The sequence below is a fragment of the Hyla sarda genome, chromosome 6 (genome assembly GCF_029499605.1).
Source record: "Hyla sarda isolate aHylSar1 chromosome 6, aHylSar1.hap1, whole genome shotgun sequence".
NCBI classification, from domain to species: Eukaryota; Metazoa; Chordata; class Amphibia; order Anura; family Hylidae; genus Hyla; species Hyla sarda.
The window spans coordinates 148,656,821-148,681,304 of record NC_079194.1 but is presented as its reverse complement, the minus strand read 5'-3'; the positions used below and the strand labels follow the sequence as shown (position 1 = coordinate 148,681,304).

The following is a 24,484-nucleotide window of genomic DNA, read 5'->3' as shown; positions in this document are numbered from 1 at the left end:
AAAGCCCACAGCAGGACACTTGGACCTCAGAAGGCCTCTGGCTAGGCCTAGAATTGTATAGCTGCCACGCCACCACTTATGCAGCTCCCTTGTCACTGTTGCAGTCCAGGAAGCATGGGAAAGCCACTGTGACCAGCTTGAGGACCACACACCTCAGCCATCCTTCCCTATTGCACCATATGCATTCTCTCTGGGCTACCACAAATGGTGATCTGAATCCACACAGGTCTCCACACCAACAACTGAGAAATGGAGTTACTGTCATTAGATTCTCTTAGTAGTACAGCCTCAGACATTAGCCCTGGAACATCCAGTGATCTGCTCTCCATAAGGAGGGAAGAGATAAAGACAGTTTTCACATTTTTATTGCTCACTAAAGCAGGTTGTAGAATTCTTTCTGGTTATTCTAGAGGCCCCGGAAACAGGGATGGACTGGAAGATAATGCTGCCTAAATCAGGGCCTTTAGGCCAGTATATGTCTCTTTTATCATGTATATAAAATGGGGACAGGGTCATTTATAACGTTTTTATACAAAATGTGTATGTGTCTCTGAACTTGCACGTTTTAGGTTTTATCCATTTGTATGTATGCAGTATTTCTTCTTTCTTAGTCTATGCAGTCTGTAGAAGATTTAGCGTTCTTTATTCCATCCCAAAATGTCTGTTTCAATGATGCCCTTCCCAATCAGCTGCTCTTCACGGGGAGGCTGGGTGGCCCTTTTGGACTACTGTCTTGGAATTCAAGGTTCCTGTGGGTGTGGGAGGTGTGATGATAATGTCAGGGACATTCAGGTGTTCCCTGGGAAAGTTTCTAGGAGCTTCTTCACTGGTATTACAGATCTGCAGCCCTGCTGATACAAGAGGAGACATTATGCACAATATAGTAATGATTATGACGTCATTATTGGGTACGTTCCACAACTTTCTAATAGACAATGGGGGAAATAAATAAAATGTGTCTAAAAGAAAAACTGTCTTAGTTGTCCATTGCAACCAAAACTCAGCTTTTTTCCAAAACTGCTCATAGAAAAAAGAAAGTTTAGCTCTGATTGGTTCAAAGACAGATTTATTATTGGACAGTTTAGATAAATGAGGACCAGAGAGTCTAATTTATCAAAACTGTCTAAAAGAAAAACTGTTGCCCATAGCAACTGTTACTGTTCTTTTAACTTGAAAGCTGCACTGTTATGGGCAACAAATGCTGTTTCTCTTTACAACAGTTTTGACAAATGTGTTTCAGTCCCTCACTATCTTCAAATCCTCTACTTGCTATAAGTAACTGCTAACTGAATGGCTGACAGCCTGTTCTGCCCTAAGGCTAGGACTCCACTGAGATTTTTTCCCAGCAGCAAAAACACCAGGAAAAACTGCCAGGAAAACTGCCACGAATTTTCCTTGCGTTTTGGCAGTTTTTCTGGCGTTTTCCCTGGTGTGTGGAAACAGCCAATTTTGTCCCTGTGGCAGTTTTTTCCCTGCCTTCAGGTACCACTCTGTGGGTCGGATGCTGAGCGCCCGGTCCAGAGAGTGTAAGGAGATGAGGAGTGATGTACAGCATCACTACTCACCTCCCCCGCAGTATAGTATACAGGGGGGCATAGTGTACCCGTGTATACTACAGGAGCCAGGAATCCCGTCACCAGACTGACAGGACTCCCTGCTCTTATAGCCGTTTGGGCAGTATACAGTATATACAGCTATTTAGCTGTATATAGTGTATAAAGAAGACGAGGTCCCCTTACCTTCCTCGCTGCCTGTCCACGCTGGTCCGTGTAGCTTCGCCCCCTAGTAATGACATCATTAGGGGCGGAGCTACACACGGAAACCAGGCTAGTCTGAAGCTCTGTTCACAATGTCCGTTTTGGATAATGTGAACAGACCCTTCTCGCACTGTCTACCCAGACAGGGAGACTCTAGATGTTGCCTGTGGCTGTCTAGGCATGCTGGGAGTTGTAGTTTTGCACCAATTGGTGACTCCCTGTTTAGGTAGACATTGCATTATGGGTGCTCTCCACAGCGGACAGCGCCAAAAATGTCATAACCAATTTTTTTATTTTTTTTCTCGTTTCAGATCCGTGTATGCAGAGGATTACGGCGGATTCGATGGATTACGGCGGATACATTTTTCTTTTCTTTTAATAAAATGGTTAACGAGGGCTGTGGAGGAGTGTTTTTTAAATAAAATAATTTTTCCAATGTGTTGTGTTTTTTTTAAATTGAATTTTCAGGCCTAGTAGTGGAAGCCGGTCTTATTGAAGAAATCCAAGACTAAGCCAGGGCTTAGCACTAACCCCCAGGGAAGAGTCTGTACCAACAGGCCCGGGTTCCGGGAAGAGCTGTTACCAACTGGCCCGGAGCGTCAAAAATGGCGGTCCTGGGCCTAGGCGGTAACAGGCTGGACAATGGTCCTCTCCCACCCTGGTAACGTCAGGCTGTTGCTGTTTGGTTGGTATTGTGCTGAGAATGAAAATTACGGGGAACTCTGTGTTTTTTTTATTTATTTATTTAAATTAAATAAAAAAACGTATAGGGTTCCCCGTATTTTCATTCTCAGCACAATACCAACCAAACAGCAACAGCCTTACGTTTCTAGGGTGGGCAAGGACCATTGTTACTAGGCCTCTCCAGCCTAAATAACGCCAGCCTGTTACCGCCGAGGCCCAGGAGCGCTGTTTTTGATGCTCCGGGCCTGTTGGTATCGGCTCTTCCAGGCACCCCTGTGGCGGTGGGTACCTGGGTAATAATTGGGGGTTAGCGCTAAGCCCTGGCTTAGTAATGGATTCTGTTAATAAGACTGGCTTCCACTACTAAGCCTGAAAATTCAATAAAAAAAAAAAAAACACAACACATTGGAAAAAAAATTTTATTTTAAAAAACACAGCCCTCGTTAACCATTTTATTAAAAGAAAATAAAAATGTATCCGCCGTAATCCATTGAATCCGCCGTAATCCTCTGCATACACGGATCTGAAATGAGAAGAAAAAAAAAAACACAAAAAATTGGTTATGACCTTTTTGGCGCTGTCCGCTGGGGAGAGCACCCATAATGTGTCTACCTAAACAGGGAGCCACCAATTGGTTCAAAACTACAACTCCCAGCATGCCCAGACAGCCTTTAGCTGTCTGGGCATGCTGGGAGTAGTAGTTTAGCAACAGCTGGAGTCTCCCTGTCTGGGTAGACAATGCCAGAAGGGTCTGTTCACATTATTCAAAATGGACAATGTGAACAGAGCTTCAGACTAGCCTGGTTCTCGTGTGTAGCTCTGCCCCTAATGATGTCATCACCAGTGGGCGGACTCGAGGGAAGAAAGCGTACTTCGTCTTCTGTATACACTATATACAGCTATCTATAGATAGCTGTATATAGTGTATACCACCCAAAGGGTTAACCTACACTGTCCAGCAATGTAAGTTAACTCTTTCCTTGCTGGGCTTGCGCATAGTGCACAGCTCAGCAAGGGGTTAAGTGAGCCAGCAATGTGTATACTGTATACACATTGCAGGCTCACTGTAAGTTCTTGCTGGGCAGTAGATATACGATGTATACCTACGGCTCAGCGTCAGCTGTTCTCCCGGCTCTGTAGCCCTGAGAACAGCTGATCCCGACATTCACATCAGGAGGATCGCAGCGGGTGTCAGGAGGAGTGACATCCGCTGGGATCTGTCCCTTACTGCAGGTACTACTACTCCGAACGTGGAGCACACTCTGCTCCATGCTGGGAGCTGTAATACCTGCATTAATAGACATATCGCAGCGAGTGTAACTTCTGATACCCGCTGCGATCTGTCTATTAAGCAGTTACTACAGCTCCCAGCATGGAGCAGAGTGTACTCAATGTTGGGAGAAGTAGTACTTGTAGTTAAGGAAAGATCACTGCGGGTATCACTCCTGACACCTGCGGTGATGCTCCTGTATAATGCATAGATGCAGCGGCCGGCGCTCTTCTATGGTCCACTGCACGCCGTATATATACACATTCTGTTTTCTCACAGAGAGCTGTGATTGGTCAGATGGTTCCAGCCAATCACAGCTCTCTGTGGGAAATATGAAAATGTGTATATATACACGTCAGTGCAGGGGACCATAGAAGAGCGGCTCACCGCATCTATACACTATACAGGAGGATCACAAGGGACCCCGGCGATCTGCCAATAAGTACAGGTAACTACTACTCCCATCATGGAACTGTGTGTTCCATGCTGGGAGTAGTAGTACTACCTAAAAAATGTTTTTAAAAAAAAAAGTGAAAAACACACACATTTTTATTATTGTCGGCTACATTTTTAGCGCTTTACCCGCTCACATAAATTGATCCCTGTTTAAAAATCTCCATAATTTTTTTGGATCGCTAAAGTCCAAAAAAGAATAAAAACAGCCTGCAAAAAACGCAAAATTTAAAACCAACATGGCGTTTTTCTTGGCGTTTTTGCTCTCCCATAGACTTCTATGGGATGAAAATGTCACGATTTCAGGGCAAAAAACGGCAAACTAGGTTTTGGCAGGTGTTTTGAAAATCCACCCTCTGAGCCTGAAATTGCTGAAAAACGCCAAAAGGATTAAAAAAACGCCAAACTGAAAAACGCCAAGTGAATCTGGCATTTTGCAGTTTACCATTGACTTGTAGCTAACATCTGGGCGCAGCGTTTTTTCACTGAAAAAACGCAGTGCCGGAAAATTGGCGTTTTTTGACGGCATTTTAGAAAAAAAAAAAAAACTGTGGAGTTCCTGCCTAACACTTCTTACAGCTGAGGCCCTGAGCCATATGAAGTCTGCATGTGAATTAGGGCTGCAACAATTTAATCAATATTATTGATTAAAATCGATAACAGGATTTGTAGTTGATGATTCCCGTCATCAATGAATCGTGCTCCAATTCGTTGTTAGGCCAAAAAAAATGAGTTACAAATGTTAGGATGCTGTCACTCCTCCAACTCCCCGGCCAGCTCCCAGCACAGGAATATGAAGTTACAGTTGGGATGTCATATTCCCCGCTGGGAGCTCTGTTTGGTTGGCACCGATTTGATTAATCAGAGCTCCCAGTAGGGAATATGGCGGCCGGCCGGAGGGCGAAGCACAGTGCCGCTCTCACCTCCCGTATGGGGTATGGAGGTGCAGGCACCATCAGTTAGGGCATAATGCGAAGTCTAGGTCCTTTTCTTTACTTTCACGAAGATGAAGAAAAAAAATGCAGCACTCACCATTTAAGAAGCTTGAAGGCTGTTCACACTTTATTCAGCATGTTGAACAGGTAATGTGCAGGAATGAATACACAAGACAGCAGGATGGAAGATGGCTGGGGGCAAGACTGACACCGGGGTGACATTGTTTTGCGCCTGCTTGCACTTTCTTAAGCCCCTTTTCCTTACTTTTGCTGGTCCCGCATGATTGAAATACAGGGCTCCATGCTGGGAGCGGGTTATGGCACGGAGGAGGCGTTCCACTGCGGGACTCTACCAGCCCCTCCGACTGTTCACTGGCTTTACAAGACAGCATGAATATAACTTCACAAACTGCGGGCAAAGTAAGGAAAAGGTCCTTCACTTAGATAGCATTATGCCCTAACTGATGGTGCCTACATCTCCCTTCCTCGTATGGAGGTGACTGTTTCACTTTAAATGCTAAGTTGGTGTTTCCCAACAGGGTGCCTCCAGCTGTCGCAAAACCACAACTCCCAGCATGCCTGGGCATGCTGGGAGTTGTAGTTTTGCAAAAGCTGCAGGCACAATAGGGGCGCTGGGGAAACCTAAAGAAGAAAACCTTGTTCATTTGTTTTTATATACCTACTGAACATATTTTTTTTTTTTTTTTGGGCCATTTTGCAGTTTTTTCTCGATTTAATCGATTACTTTATCAACAACTAATAGATTAGGCAGTTTATCGTTTGTGGCAGCCCTAATGTGAATGTAAACCAACTTTTCCCATTGTTACAAGCAGGGATAACAATAAACATTGAGCAAAACATGCTCCAACAGCTTATAGGTGACACCACCCAAGTCTTTAGCAACAGTCTTCAGGCGTGTGTATATTCAACATACATGGGTTGTATACAGATGCTTTATGACTGTAGATGTTCCACACAAAGCAGGCACTGAGATCTGCCAACCTTCCACAGGAAGTTGAGTGGAACAAACAAGAAAGAACCTGACTAGAAGTGAAACAACTGCTGAAGTTTCCTCTACATTAGTCACAATCTCCTCGCCCCCAGAATCATGGAGGGACACAGAGGCTTCTGAATTGTGGTCAGTCAAGCAATATGTATTTACCAATCTCTTTGTGTGAAAAGTATTACATCGTTTGCTTCCACATTTATTACAAGCCTACAGCACCATTAAAGGGGTGCTCAGGTGGTAAAAAAAAAATTCAAATAATCTGGTGCCAGAAAGTTAAGCGGATTTGTAAATTACTTCAATTTAAAAATCTTAACCCTTCCCATACTTATAAGCTTGTCAGGAACTGTCCAGAGCAGGAGAGGTTTGCTATGGAGATATGCTTCTAATCTGGACAGTTCCTGACACGGACAGAAGTGTCAGCAGAGAGCACTGTTGTCAGACTAGAAAGAACTACACAATTTTTTCTGTAGTATACAGCAGCTGATAAGTACTAGAAGGATTCAGATTTTGAAATAGAAGTAATTTACAAATCTGTTTAACTTTCTGGCACCAGTTAATTTGGAAACATTTGTTTTCCACTTGTTTTCAACAGAGTTCCCCTTTAAAAGGAGGTATGTGATCTCTCACTAGATCATCCCACTTCTCTTGGGAACCCAGCTCCTTCCATTATGTCCTTCTCATTCTGTGATCTTCCATCTCACATCATTCATTGGATCTGTTTAAAGGGGTACTGTCACGATCACACACTATCGGTCCAGCTAAGACGCTAGAAAGAGTGTGATGGTGCAAGGGTTAAGGCCGCCAGACCTCTGGGTATCCACTACAAGTCCCAGCAAGTCACCAAATTAACCCTTAGATAAACGTGTTTTACCAGAGCCTCCTTCAGAAAGGTGAACTCATATATTTAGAGATCAAAGACCACAGCTGATTAATTAAACATTTAATCTGATAAAAGGTATCACAGTGCTGACTATATAAAAATACAGAAACAAATGACATACAGTTACAAAAATGTATAAAAGAGTTTAGCAAGGCAAGTTCAGAAAACCAAAAGATGAAGTTCTTACAGCATGATGATATCGCAGTCCATGAGAGAGCTGTTCTTAGGATGGTCTTGTCAGCTTGTGGCCCAGCTTTTAACAACCAACTTTTAGTCTAGCATTGTTTAAATATATCTGCTTTCTTTGGAGGGAAACTCCATTCCCCCCTCCCCTCTGATCCCACCAGGTGGAGCATTTCTCTTCCTGACCCCATATCTGTTTGATTATATGATGGGACCAGAGTGCATGACTTCAAAAGAGCCTTTGACTTCAAAGGAGATGTAAACAAACAGCCAGACCCCCAATAAAATGCAGTACACAAAACACAGTCTGAATGACCTCTCACCCATGTCTTGGATAAGACATTACACAGGTACAATTATAATACACATATAGGATTTTAATATGGGGACAGAGAGATCTTGCCTATCCAGGCTGATAGATCTGTCTCCCTTAACCATCTATTTCTCTTCTTGACACCACAGGCCCGCATTCCCAGGCAAATATGGCACTGAAGGGGCCTATTTCCTCATTTAGCTGCCTTTTTCTTTCCTCTGAGAGCTGTGGATTGATCTCCACATCCTGAAGGGATCCCTGGCTCTTAGCTTCCTCCACTAGGTCCAGTAAGGGATCACTACCCAGCCCTTCCTCTGGTGCACTACATACACTGAGTACCACCTCCTCAGGGTCATAGTATGCCATATTAATGTGGTACTGTCTCTGCCTCTGACCTTTCTCATTAAGGGCAACTGCATATGTGGTGGGTTCTAGGCACTGCAGAATGGGGAAGGGACCCTCCCAGGCAGCCTGCAACTTATTCTGCCTGATGGGGTTCAGAACCATTACCTTCTGTCCCACTTCATAGACCCGGTCCCATGCATTGTGATCATACCAGTACTTCTGCCTGGACTGGGCTGCTGTGAGGTTGTCTTGTACCAGCCCAGTCAATGTCTGCATCCTGTCCCTGAATCTCAGAACATACGCCACCACAGAAGTCTCAGGGGCATGTAGCCCCCCCTTCCCATTCTCCCCTAACTAAATTTAGGGGTCCCCGCACTTTGCGACCATACAATAACTCAAAGGGCAAGAAACCTGTAGACTCTTGGGGTACCTCCCTGTAAGCAAATAACAGATGGGGTAAATACTTTTCCCAGTCTCCGCCCTCCGATTCTACAAATGTTTTTAGCATTTGTTTCAAGGTGCCATTGTTACCGGACACTCTGTCCAACCAATGTAGAGGGTTGTGATCAGTTATGACCGTAAAATCCCTGCCATACAGGTAGGGCTGTAATTTTTGCAAAGCCCAGACCACAGCTAGACATTCCTTCTCTATGACCGCATAGGCCACTCCCAACTGTCCTGCCAGGGGGGTCTCATGGGCCAACCTCAACAGCTCTTTCCTGTACTGCCTAGGAACCACTAACTGCCTTTCTCTCTCCTGGGCCCCTAGCATGCCTTTGGAAAGGGACTCCCAGTACAAGATATCATTTTCCCAATATACCCAATGTCCCTCTGTGTCAACATCTGTATGTTCAGCATGTTGTCTCAGCCCTTCAAGGGAAGGGTCACTGCGCAGAGCTTCCCGGAAATGCTCATTTCCCTCCCCCCCCCCCCCATCTTGTGGTATCAGGGAGCACATTTCCCCCAGGTGAACTAGCATCTCCACCTTCCTCTGCTGGGGCTTGCAAGTCACACAGCTTGCCCCTTGCATCACCATCCTCCCTTCCTTTTAAAGCTGCAGCCCTGGCATGCTGCTGATGCGTTACCACTGCCACCATTGGTATGCCTCCCTGGGGTTTACCTTCTTCCCCCTCAGTTCTAGACATAACAATACAGGCATCGTACACAGGGCTATCACTCCTTCCCTCCTCCTCCTTAGTCTCACAGGATTGGGACATATCACTCACTGCTGGTCCCTCATCCTTAAATGTCACCAGGGGCACACCAACCCCTCCCCCTAGCTCATCTCCACTAGGTGTTGGAATTGGCAATGCATTGTCACCACATGTCACAATACACCCCATTTCACTTTTGGAAAACATTACTGGTTCAGTCACAGGTAAACCTTTATCAATCCCCTGCACTCCCTCCCAGTTACCACGTTTCACAAAGTCTCGCACAGTACCTCAGAATGAACAGGGCTCTCTCCTAGCCCATCCGGTGTGCAGGTAGTGTCCTCTGGAGCATAATGACAGAGCATCCGACCCAAATCATTCCCCAGCAGAATATTAACAGGGATGTCCTCAGAGACCCCCACCTCCCGCAAACCTTTGCCTGTACCCCAATCCAGGTACACACGGGCCATGGGCACAGCAGGCCGCACACCTCCAATTCCTTTTAAAGCCATGGTTCTTCCAGGGATGATGTCCTCTGTATCCACCACTTCAGGCCGCACCAAGGTAAAGGAGGCTCCAGAATCCCGCAAACCCACTGTCACCCGGTCACCCACAGTTACACTCTGCAGGTTATCCCCTCTTTTCTCCACCGCTCCGGACACCAGAAAAACGGCTGTGTGTCCTCCAGCTACTGGTGGAGAATTCTTTTTGTTGGGGCAAGTGGCACTCAGGTGCCCAATATTGTTGCATCTGTAACATTGGCGGGTGTCCCCCTGACCCAATGTGGCTCCTGTTGCTTTTGGGAATGATGGCAAGAATTTCCTGGCTGACCTGGTGGTGCTTTGTGGTTGTGTGGCTCCCCTCCAGGTACTTGCTCCAGCTTGTGCAGATCCACACTTTACTGTTGGCACCCGGTTATTGGCAAAGTCATCTCCTAGTTCGGCTGCTTCCATTGCTGTCTTGGGCTTGCGGTCCAAAATCCACTCTCTGGCTTCAAAGCTCCGTGTTTGGAGAAACTGATCCAGGACCATCAAGTCCTCCAGAGCCTCATAGGTAGTGACTTGTAGGCCCCCAGTCCATTGCCTGAATGCAGTTCTTAGCTGACCTGCATGTTCAGAGCAGCTTTCTGTGGCGCTTTGTTGCAAAGTCCTAAATCTTTTCCGATAAGCCTCTGGAGTCAGATTAAAACTTTTTAGCAGGGCAGATTTTATTGCCTCATAGTTCTGGTCACTTTCAGAGGGAAGCGAAGCAAACACATCCAGAGCTTTCCCTCGCAACCGTGGGGTTAGATATCGTCCCCACTGTTCCTTATGTAGATGGAACTGCCGGCAAACCTTTTCAAATCCCATCAGGAACACATCCAGATCACCATCTTTCTCCATCATGGGGAAATGTTCCAAGCAGGGTTTGTGGTCTCCTTGATCCTGCACATCACTCCGTGCGGATGAAGCATCCCCTCTCAGCCTCAGAACCTCCAGTTCATGCCTCCGCTGGGTCTCTCTCTCTGCCGCCTCTCTCTCTGCGGCTCAAGCCTCTCTCTCTCTGCAGCTTGTATCTGTGCCTCTCTCTCACTGCCGCTCGTGCCTCTCTCTCTGCAGTTTGGTACTGGAGAAGCAGTTGGAGTTTCATATTGGCAAACAACAACAAAAAACGTGGTCTCAAATGGCTGGAGGTGCTCAACCCCAAATGCATTTGTGCATATATACTGGGGGAGCAGATCCTGCCCTTGTAGTCCGTTGCTAGGGGCGATCCCCAGCATAAAAATGCATACAATGGAGGATGCCTGCAGTGGACTACAAGTGCCACAATAGAATCCTACACCAGGTAAACGGTGTGGATGTGTAACAATTAGAATACAATACAGAAATGTAGGTGCACTACTGTGGTAGATGTATACAATGACATTGGCTAATCCCTCAACACTGATGTTAAAATTGAGACATTCGCCAGTGTATCCTTATATTAAGGACACACCAGAGCCCGCACACCAACGCCAAGGTTTCTCAGATGGCACGGGACCTAACGCTAACCTACCTGTGCGTATTAAGCATAAACCAGGGGCCAGTGGGCAATTACAGCAGCACTAGGTCGACATGTAGCCAGCTCCCAGTTCCCTCCAGCGTGACTAAGCACACATACAATGGAAGGGGGGAGAGAGGCTACAAGCCCCACCCAAGTTGGCTGATATAGGTGCATGGCCTCACAGGTGCAACCCTAATGCTGCCTGGAAACCTTGGCGTTGGTGTGCGGGCTCTGGTGTGTCCTTAATATAAGGATACACTGGCGAATGTCTCAATTTTAACATCGGTGTTGAGGGATTAGCCAATGTCATTGTATACATCTACCACAGTAGTGCACCTACATTTCTGTATTGTATTCTAATTGTTACACATCCACACCGTTTACCTGGTGTAGGATTCTATTGTGGCACTTGTAGTCCACTGCAGGCATCCTCCATTATATGCATTTTTATGCTGGGGATCGCCCCTAGCAACGGACTACAAGGGCAGGATCTGCTCCCCCAGTATATATGCACAACTGCATTTGGGGTTGAGCACCTCCAGCCATTTGAGACCACGTTTTTTGTTGTTGTTTGTAAATTTATACGTGGAGGTGTGTAAACTCCATATGTTAATGCGCCTTGAACATTTTCCAGGCAGCATTAGGGTTGCACCTGTGAGGCCATGCACCTATATCAGCCAACTTGGGTGGGGCTTGTAGCCTCTCTCCCCCCTTCCATTGTATGTGTGCTTAGTCACGCTGGAGGGAACTGGGAGCTGGCTACATGTCGACCTAGTGCTGCTGTAATTGCCCACTGGCCCCTGGTTTTTGCTTATTACGCACAGGTAGGTTAGCGTTAGGTCCCGTGCCATCTGAGAAACCTTGGCGTTGGTGTGCGGGCTCTGGTGTGTCCTTAATATAAGGATACACTGGCGAATGTCTCAATTTTAACATCAGTGTTGAGGGATTAGCCAATGTCATTGTATACATCTACCACAGTAGTGCACCTACATTTCTGTTTCATATTGGCATCCACATTCCCAAGGTGTTGTAAGGCAGTCCGCATATAAGAGTCCAAGACCTTATGTGGAGTACTGTCCTGATGGGGAGTATTGTTGTATTCCCCAGGAGGTATTAGTCCTTGGATGGCAGTTCCAGCTGTAGGACTTTGTCTCATGTCACTCAGCTCTTCTGCACGGGCATCATACTCCACAAGATCAGTAATAAGCTGTTCCTTGTTCTTTCCTGCATTAGGGATGTCCTTTTCTTGGCACATTAGCTCCAGTGCAGGCTTGGACTGTTTGCGATATGCCTCCATATTTCCGAGATGAGACAGAGGAGGTAAAACGGGAGATGGGGAGGACAGAACTGTCTTGCACTCTTTTTGTATGTCTTTTAAACCAGCACTGAGCTCTGTCTTTGGAATTTACACACAAGAAGATGTATGCAATTTCTTTTTAGTGCTAAGATTTCCTTACAGGTAAAATCCAGCAAGCACTAAAAATCTCTAAATATATCCCACCGCTGCCACGAGTTGTCACGATCACACCCTATCGGTCCAGCTAAGACACTAGAGAGAGTGTGATGGTGCAAGGGTTAAAGCCGCCAGACCTCTGGGTATCCACTACAAGTCCCAGCAAGTCACCAAATTAACCCTTAGATAAACGTGTTTTACCAGAGCCTCCTTCAGAAAGGTGAGCTCATATATTTAGAGATCAAAGACCAGAGCTGATTGATTAACCCGTACAGGACCTAGGGCGTACCTGTACCTGTATTGATCAGCAGGCACCCGTGCAAATGCCCAGGGGGGTCATCAGAACCCCCCCCCCCCCCATGTCGGCGATCGGCGCAAATCGCAAGTTAATTCACACTTGCGATTTGCGCCGATTCCGGGTCATTCGGGTCTATGGTGACCCGGTGACCCGGAATAGAAGGGGGATCGCGGTTGTCTAAGACACCCACGATCCCCCTGTAGCCATAGGAGTGAGGTGGCAGAGGTGCCACCCCTCCTATCTCTGCTATTGGTGGTCTAGACGCGACCACCAATAGCAGATTAGGGGCGGGGGGGGGGGGGGGTTTACTTTCATTTTCCCCGTTCTGCCCACCCACAATAGGCGGGGCAGGACGCCGAGGACCCACTTACCCGTCGGTGGAAGCTGCGGGACCGGATCGTCGGCGGTGATCGGCGCGGGCGGCGATGTCGTGCAGCAGAAGAGGACGGCTGCCTGGATCCGACGGAAGCCGGTAAGTTGCCTAGCAACATCTAGAGGGCTACAGTCTGAGACTGTAGCCCTCCAGATGTTGCAAAACTACAACTCCCAGCATGCCCACATAGCTGTTTGCTGTCTGTGCATGCTGGAATTTGTAGTTTTGCAACATCTGGAGGTCCACAGTTTGGAGATCACAGTGCAGTAGTCTCTATCTGTAGCCCTCCAGATGTTGCAAAAATGCAAATCCCAGCATGCCGAAACAGCTGTCTCTGCATGCTGGGAGTTGTATTTGCGATCCCTCCAGCTGTTGCATAACTAGATCTCCCAGCATGCCCTTCGGCGATCAGTACATGCTGGGAGTTGTAGTTTTGCAACAGCTATAGGCACACTGGTTGGAAAATTCTGAGTTAGGTAACAGAACCTAACTGAAGGTTTTCCAACCAGTGTGCCTCCAGCTGTTGCAAAACTACAACTCCCAGCATGCACGGTCTGTCAGTACATGCTGGGAGTTGTAGTTTTGAAACAGCTGGAGGTTTGCCCCCCCCCATGTGAACGTACAGGGTACATTCACACGGGCGGGTTTACAGTAAGTTTCCTGCTTCAAGTATGAGCTGCGGCAAACTTTTCGCCGCAGCGCAAATTTCTAGCGGGAAGCTCACTGTAACCCGCCAGTGTGACTGTACCCTAAAAACACTACACTAACACATAATAAAGGGTAAAACACTACACATACACCCCCTTACACTGTCCCCCCAATAAAAATGAAAAATGTATTGTACGGCAGTGTTTCCAAAACGGAGCCTCCAGCTGTTGCAAAACAACAACTCCCAGCATTTCCGGACAGCCACTGACTGTCCAGGCATGCTGGGAGTTTAGCAACAGCTGGTGACACCCTGTTTGGGAATCACTGGCGTAGAATACCCCTATGTCCACCCCTATGCAATCCCTAATTTAGTCCTCAAATGCACATGGCGTTCTCTCACTTCAGAGCCCTGTCGTATTTCAAGGAAACAGTTTAGGGCCACATATGGGGTATCTCCGTAATCGGGAGAAATTGCGTTACAAATTTTGGGGGGCTTTTTCTCCTTTTACCCCTTATGAAAAGGAAAAGTTGGGGGCTACACCAGCCTGTCAGTGTAAATAAAATTAAAATTTTCCACTAACATGCTGGTGTTGTCCTTTACTTTTTATTTTCACAAGTGTTAAAAGGAAAAAAAGCCCCCCCAAAATTTGTAACGCAATTTCTCCTGTACATTTGAGGCCTACATTGGTGATTTGCACAGGGGTGGCTGATTTTACAGCGGTTCTGACATAAACGCAAAAAAATAAATACCCACATGTGATCCCATTTTGGAAACTACACCCCTCACACAAAGTAAAAAGGGGTATAGTGAGCCTTTACACCCCACAGGTGTTTGACGAATTTGGATGGAAAAATGAAAAAAAAAACATTTCACAAAAATGCTGGTGTTACCCAAAATTTTTCATTTTCACAAGGAAACATAGGAAAAAAGCCCCTCAAAATGTGTAACCCCATTTTTTCTGAGTAAGAGCATACCCCATATGTGGATGTAAAGTGCTCGGCAGGCGAACTACAATGCTCAGAAGAGAAGGAGCACCATTGGGATTTTGAAGATAAAATTTGTCCGGAATTGAAGGCTACGTGTGTTTACAAAGCCCCCATAGAGCCAGAACAATGGAACCCCCCACATATCACCCAATTTTGGAAACTACACCCCTCACCTAATGTAATAAGGGGTACAGTGAGCATTTACGCCCCACAGGTGTCTGACAGATCTTTGGAACAGTGGGCTGTGCAAATTTTCACGGACCACTGTTCCAAAAATCTGTCAAACGCCAGTGGGGTGTAAATACTCACTGCACCCCTTATTAATTTCTGTGGGTGGTGTAGTTTCCAAAATGGGGTCACGTGGGGGGGGGTCCGCTGTTCTGGCACCACGGGGGGGGGGGGGGGCTTTGTAAACGCGCATGGCCCCCGACTTCTATTCCAACCAAATTCTGTCTTCAAAAGCTCAATGGCGCTCGTCCTCTTCTGAGCATTGTAGTGCGCCAGCAGATCACTTGATGTCCACACATTGGGTATTTCCATATTCAGAAGAAATGGGGTTACAAATTTTGCGGGTCATTTTCTCCTATTACCCCTTGTAAAAATATACAATGTGGGGGAAACCCAGCAATTTAGTGAAAAAAAATTTTTTTTTTTCATTTACACATCCGACTTTAGCAAAAAGTGGTCAAACACCTGTGAGGTTTTAAGGCTCACTGTACCCCTTGATGTGTTCCTTGAGGGGTGTAGTTTCCATGTGGTTTTTTTTTTTTTGCTGTTCTGGCACCATAGGGGCTTCCTAAATGCGACATGCCCCACAAAAACCATTTCAGAAAAACTCACTCTTCAAAATCCCATTGTCGCTCCTTCCCTTCTGAGCCCTCTACTGTGCCCGCCGTACACTTGACATACACATATGAGGTATTTCCTTACTCGAGAGAAATTGGGCTACACATTTTAGGAAGATTTCTCTCCTTTTACCCCTTGTAAAAATTCAAAAACTGGGTCTACAAGAACATGCCGTGTAAAAAATGAAGATTTTGAATTTTCTCCTTCAATTTGCTGCTATTCCTGTGAAACACCTAAAGGGATAACAAACCTTTTGAATGTCATTTTGAATACTTTGGGGGGTGCAGTTTTTATAATGGGGTCATTTTTGGGGTATTTCTAATAAGAAGGCCCTTCAAAATTTTTCAGGGACCAGTTCCGTTTTGAAGTGGATTTGATTTTGAAAATTTTGTGAAAAATTTGAAAATTGCTGCTGAACTTTGAAGCCCTCTGGTGTCTTCCAAAAGTAAAAACATGTCAACGTTATGATGCAATCATAAAGTAGACATGTTGTATATGTGAATCAATATATAATTTATTTGAAATATTAATTTTCCTTATAAGCAGAGAGCTTCAAAGTAAAAAAAAAATGCAAAATTTTCAATTTTTTCATCAAATTTGGGAATTTTTCACCAAGAAACGATGCAAGTATCGACAAAATTTTACCACTAACGTAAAGTAGAATATGTCATGAAAAAACAATCTCTGAATCAGAATGAAAGGTAAAAGCATTCCAGAGTTATTAATGCTTAAAGTGACAGTGGTCAGATGTGCAAAAAAGGGCCGGGTCCTACAGTGAAAATTGGCTGGGTCCTTAAAGGGTTAAACATTTAATCTGATAAAAGGTATCACAGTGCTGACTATATAAAAATAGTTACAAAAATGTATAAGAGTTTAGCAAGGCAAGTTCAGAAAACAAAAGATGAAGTTCTTACAGCATGATGATATAGCAGTCCATGTGAGAGCTGTTCTTAGGATGGTCTTGTCAGCTTGTGGCCCAGCTTTTAACAACCAACTTTTAGTCTAGCATTGTTTAAATATCATATCTGCTTTCTTTAGAGGGAAACTCCATTCCCCCCTCCCCTCTGATCCCACCAGGTGGGGCATTTCTCTTCCTGACCCCTTATCTGTTTTGATTATATGATGGGACCAGAGTGCATGACTTTAAAGGAGATGTAAACAAACAGCCAGACCCCCAATAAAATGCACAAATACACAAAACACAGTCTGAATGACCTCTCACCTATGTCTTGGATAAGACATTACACAGTTACAATTATAATACACATATAGGATTTTAATAATCAGGCCTTGGGCCTGACAGGTACTCCACTGGAAAACATTTTTTTTTTTTTTTAAAGTGCAACTGTCATGAACTCCAGGCTATTTAACCTACACACAGCCTTTGTACTGTGTGTAGATGGTGTGTATAGCACCGTTTTTACCTTATTTCTGCCGGCTTTTCTCAACCCACAAAATGCTTTTGATCGCAGCTACACACATTCGGATAGGTGTGGCGCGAGGTACGCTATGCCCTGCCACCACACCCACCTCCCCATAGTTCAGCGCTGGGACCGCTGTGTGATTGACACACAGGTCCCAGCGCATATGCCTTTCAGCTCAGCTAATGTGCGAGCCAAAAACAAGTTTATTCAGATGTGCACCTTTTATAATTTATGTACTGTACTCCGTGCCTGCTATCCTCTTGCTTCTTCTTTCTTCTCTCCTGCAAACGCACGCAGGAAAGTCCCCATTACTAGAGACAGAGAGGACCTGCGCTGTCTACCTCTAGCACTGCACAGGCGCACTGAGGAGGCAGGCGGTGGAAGTGAGTGCTTACCTGGATACCATACGCCGCAGCGCTTGTTAGCTGAGCTGAGGGGCGCATGCACTGGGACCTGTGTGTCAATCACACAGCGGTCCCAGTGCTAACGTACAGGGGTGGGCGTGGCGGCGGGGCATAGCGTACCTCGCTCCACGCCTATCCGAGTGTGGGTGGCTGCAATCAAAAGCATTTTTAGGGTGATAAAATCCAGAAGAAATAAGGTAAAAATGGTGCTGTACACACCATCTGCACACAGTACAAAGGCTGTGTGTTGGTTATATAGCCTGGAGTTCATGACAGTTATGCTTTAAATCAAATCAACTGGTGCCAGAAAGTTTTACAGATTTGATAATAAATAATCTTAATCCTTCCAGTACTTATCAGCTGCTGTTATGATTCAGAGGAATTTCTTTTCTTTTTGAATTTCCTTTCTGCCTGACCACAATGCTCTCTGCTGACACCACTGTCCATTTTAGGAACTGTCCAGAGCAGGATGGGTTTTCTATTGGGATTTGCTCCTACTCTGGACAGTTCCTAAAATGGACAGAGGAATCGGCAGAGAACACTGTGGTCCGGCAGAAAGGAAATTCAAAAAGAAAATAACTTCCTCTGTAGTAGCAGCTAATAAGTACTCGAAGGATTAAGATTTTTTTAATAGAACTAATTTACAAATCTGTTTAACTTTCTGGCACAAGTTGATTTACAAAATGTGTTTTTCCCAGTGGAGTACCCCTTTTTAAATGTAGCCCTGTCTTAACATCAATATTAGGACTGACTAATAAAAGAACATCTATATTTAAAGGCATAGTGGGAGATATATCATTAGGTGTCTATTGTAGACACAGATCTACCCCTTTACACTGCTTGTCTAATTTACACTCCTGCTCAAGATTTACAAAAGTTGTGCACTCCTTTGATTAATTTTGTGCAAATATAGAAACGTCCCCCTTGCTCTACCGTGCACTCCTTCTCTACTGCACACTTCACAGAGCTGTGCATTTTCCCACAGTACACTGCTCACATAGCTAGAACTGCTGGAGCAGCAGTGTGTGCCGAACAAAACTCTGCACCATAGTAAAATCATCATCATAAGTCTTTATCATCATCATCATAAGTCTTTATCATCATCATAAGTCTTTATAAAGTACACAGAGGGGAAGATTCTCAAAGAATTTTGCACCAAAAAACAAACAAACAATTTTGGCGCAAAAAGTATCGTGCCGAGGTTTACACTGTTCACGTCAGTTTTGTAAAAGTGGGCGTGTCCACGTCTATTGTCTGCTTTACATGATATTTACAAAGGGGTGAGAGTCCAGTTTACATAAATTTCTCACCAGCTTTTTTATTTTTTTTTCTCATTTTAGATACGTGAATGCGGATGACTACGTCAGATTCAGTGGATTGCGATGATCAACCTGTTGGTACCGGCTCTTCCCAGCACCCCTGTGGCGGTGGGTATCGGGGTAATAATTGGGGGTTAGCGCTAGCTGATTTTGGGGCTAACGCTAAGCCCCGGCTTAGTAAGGGATTTCGTCTATAAGACAGCTTCCACTACTAAGCCTGAAAATGTCATTATAAAAAACATGACACATTGAAAAAAAATTCTATTTAAAAAAAACACTCCCCCAAAGCCCTCGTTAACACTGGTCATAGTCGCAGTCCACCGAATCTGACGTAGTCCTCTGCATTCACGTATCTGAAATGAGAAGAAAAGAACAACAAGAAATATGGGTTAGTACATTTTTTGCGCTCTCCCCTGGGGACAGCGCACATAATGCAGCGTGTTCCTAAACAGGGAGCCTCCAATGATGAGGCCTGTAGTTAAGCAACAGCTGGAGTCAGGACTGGAGCAGGAGTCAGGACTGGATAGTGTAGCTCCGCCCCTAATGACGTCATCACTAGGGGGTGGAGCAGTAAAATTTGCAGGGGGTCTCAGGAGTGAGACCCCCTTTCGATCTGTCCCTCTGCCCTTGGACTACTACTCCCATCATGGGACAGAGTCTGTCCCATGATGGGAGTAGTTGTAGTACTGCAGCGCTGAGGGATGGCACTTGCACATCCCCCAGCTGCGGGACTTTTAGGACTACTACTGCCATCATGGACAGACTCCATCCATGATGGGAGTTATAGTCCAGGCGCTAAGGTGCAGATCGCAGCAGGTCATTCTGCTGAGACCCACTGCGATCCGCATTTATTAAGTTAACAAGCCGGTGGCACATGCGGCTCCACTGCTCTCCCCGCCGGGTTCCAGACAGAGAATACTGTATACACTGTCATAATTCATAATCCCCGCCGCCGGGAGACCGGAGCTCTGATTGGTGAATAGCTTTTCACCAATCAGAGCTCCCGTTTTCCGGCGGTGGGGATTATACAGGAGCCGGCGGGGAGCGTAGTGTAGCCACATGTGCCGCCAGCTTTTACAGTTAATAAATACTGATTGCAGTGGGTCTCAGCAGAATGACCTGCTGTGATCTGCACCTCAGCCCCTGGACTTTAATCCCCATCATGGATGGAGTCTGTCCATGATGGGAGTAGTAGTCCTAAAAGTCCCGCAGCCGGGGGATGTGCAAGTGCCATCCCTCAGCGCTGCGGTACTAAAACTACTCCCATCATGGACAGACTCTGTCCCATGATGGGAGTTATAGTACAGGGGCTGAGGGACAGATCGCAGTGGGTCATTCTGCTGAGACCCACTGCGATCCGCATTTATTAACTGTAAAAGTGTGATCGGACCCTCAGCCCCTGGACTAGAACTCCCATAATGGGCAGAGTCTTTCCGTAGTCCTAGTCCTAAAAATAGTTGTTATATTAAGTTTCAAAAATGCAAAGGGGAACACAAGTTTCACATTCTCAGATGCTTTCTGACACTTTGGTACGTGTCCTCCGAGGTGGTGTTTTTTTGCGCATTTTTTTTGCATTAAAAAAAAACAGTTAATAAATTCGATTCTACTGTAGAAAGTGCTCTATGGTAAACCGTAGACATGGCCATGAAGAATTCTATCAGATTTTGCGCAAAAAAACTCTTGCGTTAAAAAAATACACAAAAAAGAGCTCTAAATACAATGATAAATTCCGCTCATAATGCCTAAAAAATGTATCATCCAAAATCCACAGACCTAGGCTGTGTTTCCGCTTGGTAGTTTTTTTTTTTTTTTAATACATTTTTTTTTTTTTTAAACTACCAATGTGATTTTTTGCGCCAAAGCCAGAAGTGAATCCAGTAGGAAGGGGAAGTATAAGTCCTCTCTGTATTTTCCTATTCCATTTGAAAACGCTTCTGGCTTTGGCTCAAAAAGTGCAGTGGCAGATGCCCTTTAAAAACACCCTGACAAGTGGCAGACAATCCTTACACGAGATGTTGTGTTATTTTATTTGGACCTTTCTATAACAATTGGACTGCAATTGTGCAGAAAAGCAGATAGTTAGCATTATTATATGGCATCAACTAATGCTGTAGGGGTGCTGTAAGCCCTTGCTGCTTACTACAGCAATAGTTGCTGCTGTTACATAGTGCTAGTACTAGCTGTTTCCGTGCACATTTGTAATATGATTGTTTCAGTAAGGATCAAATAAAGGACCAAAACATCACATCTTTTATTATTATCCATTGTAGGAGTGGCTTTCTGTCTGTTTAACATGAAAGGGTATTCCAGAATTCTTTAAAATAAAATGTTGCTTGTGTTAGATTAAAATAGAAAAAACTGTACTTACCAACCCCTGGCCCCCTGCAGATCCTGTTCAGCTTTGTCTAGTCCCCCAATGTTCTTACATTAAACTTTAACGTGGTCATAGCAGGAGACACTCAACCCCAAGTGCAGTTGTGCACCTACGCTGGGGTGGAGGTCCTGCACTTGTGGTCCCTTGCCTAGGGGCGATCACCAGCATAATATGTATACAATGGAGGATGCACAATAGCATCCTACACCAGATAAATGTGTATGGGGATGCGTTTTACATAATTTAGACATTAAACAACTACATTAGCGTGGTCAAAAGTGATAGGAGGTGCTCAACCCCAAGTGCAGTTGTGCACCTAAGTTGGAGTGGAGGACCTGCACTTGTGGACCACAATATGGGTTCACTCCTGTGGTAGATGTAAACAATGACATTAGCTAACCCTCAAAACCGATGAGACATTAGCCAGTATATCCTTATATGAAGGACATACCTGAGCCCGCACACCACGCCAAGGTTTCTCAAGTGGTGCCGGACCCTAGCCTACCTGTGCCAGATGAGCAAAGCCAGGAGCCAAATTACAGCAGCCTTAGGTCCGACTTGTAGACTGCTCCCCAGGTTACCTCCAGTGTGACTAGACACACATACAGGGGGAGGGGGAAGACAGGATACAAGCCCCACCCTGGTTGGTTCATATATTGCCGGCCTCACAGGTAAAACCTTAATGCTACACAATATGCACCCTTTTATCATTAGTATAAGCTTTAAGCATCAGCTTTAAGCATCAAAGACGGCTTACATTAAACTTTAACGTGGTCATAGCAGGAGACACTCAACCCCAAGTGCACCACTCCCGCACCACTTGAGAAACCTTGGCGTGGTGTGCAGGCTCAGGTATGTCCTTCATATAAGGATATACTGGCTAATGTCTCAATTATACATCAGTTTTGAGGGTTAGCTAATCTAATTGTTTACATCTACCACAGGAGTGAACCCATATTGTGGTCCACAAGTGCAGGTCCTCCACTCCAACATAGGTGCACAACTGCACTTGGGGTTGAGCACCTCCTATCACTGTAGACCACGCTAATGTAGTTGTTTAATCCCCCGATGTTCTCTCTTCTTGTTTCTAAGATGAGTGCTTGGTGCAGGGCCTGCCGCCTCAGCCAATCACTGGCTGCAGTGGTTTCCCATCTAAGTCAGTGACTCGCTGGCTGGCATGTCCTGCACCAAGCGCTTGTCTCAGACACAGGAAGAAGAAAGAATTTAAAGAAAGTGGAGCCGATTCTACTGTAGTAATGGATTGACATGTCCAGCATGCTATAGTGTTGTACTCTCCTATCTCTATCGGCTTTCAGAGGGAATATGCACGAAGCGGGAGTGCGCATGCTCAAGCGGTCACTCCATTCTACAGTTGGGTTGCCCTTATCAAGATCACAGAGGGTTTTAGCAAGTATTCCTCCTATGTTCAGACACATCTCCTATCCTGTGAATATGGTAGTGTTTCCCACTATAAGGATACCACTTTGTGCATCAGTGTTGTCACCATCACCAGTTATGAAGTACTCACAAATGACCGCAGCCTAAGGAAAGGATTAACACAGGAAAATGTCTTCATAAACAGCTATCAGGGTGATGTGGCTTCTATAAATTGCATATGTATCGGCTGCTGTAAGAGCTGCGCCATTTCTTACCTTTTAGACAGGAGACATGGAGGCCCATGCTGTCATTCTTTCCTCATTTCTGTCCCAGAGACCCTGTAAAACACCAGCAGGTCAGACCACAAAAAGAGTAGTAAGCATGTGGCTGTGGTGACTTAAGACCCTGAACTGACTACAGAATCCTGAGGCACAGAGATACAAAGTGACAGAAAACCACAAATGATGTCAAAAATAAAAGTTACAGCCGAGAAACCTCAGAGCGCTGTCTTCATACAGATCCCCACTGCTGTGTGTTTTCTGCATACACATTGTCAGCTTCCTGTAACAGTTTAATGTCTTTTCATTTGCTGAATGTTTACTTAACAAGCAAAGGGCAACACAGGTGAGAACACAGGCTGGGGGACAAAGGGGCAGCACAGAGACACCCCCCCCAAAACTAAATGTTACAAGGAAGCTCACCAGATAACTAATGTATCAGATAATGTGAATCTGGAAAATATATAGAGCAATTGTACATGATGGGAACATACATTGGTTTCTGAAACAGTATCACACAATAAGATTAGATACATTGGCACAGTAAACGGTATCACACATAATAGTATGTCTTAAGTACAGGGCCACAACCGTATCCCACATAACAGGCTTAGCTATATGGCTCAGCAGACAGTATCACACACATGATAAGATAAGATACAGAGTATTACACATCATAGGTTTACATACAGGAGCTTAGCAGACAGTATTACACAACAGGCTTTGTATATTTGGGATAACAGTGAATAAAGTAAATGGGTCCCTCACCTGTGGTGTGGATTCTGCATGTCCTCCTCCCAGTCTGTTTGCTGGTCTTCACCTGACAGAGGAGGTTTAGTCCTCTGACTACACAACAGAGCAACCACCTCCAGACCAGTCAGCTGCTTATGAACCACAACTGTAGGGAGCACATGAAAGTTTTTTCCTTTTTCATTCAGCTGCAGTAATACCATTACGCCCCACTCCTGGATCCGCCTGTTTAGTCATTACTCATTCACTGCATTACAGGAAACTTGGCACTGAGATATATATACTTTACATTGTGAAATGCACTGTTAATGGGATGTATATGAGGAGAGCCAGCCTGATGGAACTGCAGGCAAGGATGAGCAGCACTAAACACCACTACATCTGTCAGCCTACCAGAAATAATGATGATGCAGGATTGTATGGGGATATAATGACATCAACCACCAATCATCACCCCCGAACCACACCCACATAAATGGCCCTTTGTGTCTCTGCTTTACTATTTCTAACAGCTGAGGTTTTGCTACAGTTGTAACTAGTCGTGACACACGACCCTTCTTTGGCTACATGAAAATGTTTGACTATAAGTTTTACTCCGTTCTATACTTGTGTCTATTATGAGACATTGGTCACCTGTCAATCATAATGTGCCATGCTGAGGTTTGTAGAAGTAATCTCCATCCTTTTCACTACTTTTCAATACTTCCTATATGTGTCAATAAACTTGCAAAAAATCTTAGGCTGTTTCACACAGTGTTACATACTTCCATTAAACCCATTTTTTTGAAAAATCTTACTATATATACATTTATTAGATGTCTTTAATGTATGCCATACAATGGTATCTATCACCTAGAGAGCCTCACTGTAAAAACCCTTGTACTGTGCAGTATATATTTCCTTTGTATGGAACAGCGCAGTCTGCTATGCTATTCCATACATAAAATG

The 24,484-nt window shown here is 45.1% G+C and overlaps 1 long non-coding RNA gene across 3 annotated transcripts in view; it reads right to left on the bottom strand.

Annotated features, from left to right (window-relative positions):
* Positions 1 to 349: 349 nt before the first annotated feature.
* Positions 350 to 24,484, bottom strand: part of LOC130276322 (uncharacterized) — a 32,334-nt gene continuing 8,199 nt past the window's right edge. Inside the window, exons 2-4 of one of the 3 annotated variants that reach the window (XR_008845081.1) lie at positions 23,555 to 23,684; positions 22,784 to 22,846; positions 350 to 851 (exon numbers count right to left, since the gene is read on the bottom strand). This is a non-coding gene — a long non-coding RNA (uncharacterized LOC130276322). Of the gene's footprint in view, positions 852 to 22,783; positions 22,847 to 23,554; positions 24,163 to 24,484 lie in introns of those variants that run through there. The other 2 variants (XR_008845080.1, XR_008845082.1) reach the window with 2 other exon arrangements.